Source organism: Martes martes (assembly GCF_963455335.1).
Source record: "Martes martes genome assembly, chromosome: 1".
NCBI lineage: Eukaryota > Metazoa > Chordata > Mammalia > Carnivora > Mustelidae > Martes > Martes martes.
Genome location: NC_137888.1, coordinates 105,624,741 through 105,625,912, shown reverse-complemented (window position 1 = coordinate 105,625,912; position 1,172 = coordinate 105,624,741). Strand labels below are relative to the sequence as shown.

The window sequence follows — 1,172 nt, the reverse complement described above, 5'->3', positions numbered from 1 at the left end:
TTTATGCTTCTTAAGTATTTCTGTTTATTCTTAGAGCAACTGGGCAGAATAATTCTCAACTTAGCTTTCTTGTTATGTTTGTGAAACCCTAAATTCAAAGAACTCCTCCTGAAATGCAAACTAAAATCACAATGTGATACCCCAATGATAGATAGATAGATCTATCTGGATATCTAAAATTAGAGGGCCGCCTTCTACCAAACGCTGTACCAAGTGTCTGAATTCTCCCCAGCCCTGCTCAGGACTGCCTTGGATCCCCGCCTGCCCATGCTCCTTGTCCCACGTCTCCTGCCTCCTCTGGGCTGCCCTCCCTCTCTTCTCCGCCAAGTGTCCCAGTGCAAGAGGCTGGCCTGATCTGTGGCCCACCGCGATGTAGTAGTAAAACTAGATGATGGGCATTTAAACAACTCCTTGGGCTCTCCAGTAAGAGATTGTGGTACTTCCCATGACTGATAGTTCCATTTTGTGGGCACATTAAAGGGGCACGAGACCAGCCAAGAAGGTGTTGGTGGTGGGCATTGTAGACCTCAAGCTGGAGAGCTTTGCCATCAGACTGACCTCTGGTGACTCTGAAGACCCTCCTGCCAATGTGTCGATTGGACGCAAAGCTGTGTTCAAAATACAAAAATTCTTGTGTATCTCAGGAACAGTCAGCCGTCCCTTACTTTCCATTCATCCCGGACCAGTCATTCAGGGTGGAAATCCTTTGTGAGCACTTATATTTCAGAGTGTCTGTAGATGGACACCAACTTTTTTAATTTTTACTACCTCCTTTAAACGTTATCAGCAGTTGATACCATGAAGATAAGCGGGGACCCCCAGATCACTAAGCTTGGCTGATACCATTTTAACCATGTCTGTTTCAAATTGGATCAGCTGCTACAGCTCCCCGTCAGTCTGGAGAAAGTGGTTTTGCAAGATCTGGAGACTCGAAAATAAAAACAAAAAGCAAGTTTCACTGTCTCTTCTTTCTTTTGCAGTTTAAGCCCAAAATGACAACTTCAAACTGTGGTTTGCCTTTAGGAAGCTGTCAGAACAAAGACACCAAGCCATTACTAACAGAACAAAGTAATACATTTATGCTGGATTTTATTCAGACTAACCTGAAAAGAAAAAAAAAAACCTTATCAAATTGTACTCTTTAAATAAGAAGTTTATTGATTATCTGTTAC

The 1,172-nt window shown here is 43.0% G+C and overlaps 1 pseudogene across 1 annotated transcript; it reads left to right on the top strand.

Annotated features, from left to right (window-relative positions):
• Positions 1–354: 354 nt before the first annotated feature.
• On the top strand, positions 355–840 carry LOC308343682 (galectin-related protein-like; annotated as a pseudogene). The gene has a single exon. The product of its transcript is annotated as a galectin-related protein-like (transcript).
• Positions 841–1,172: the final 332 nt, after the last annotated feature.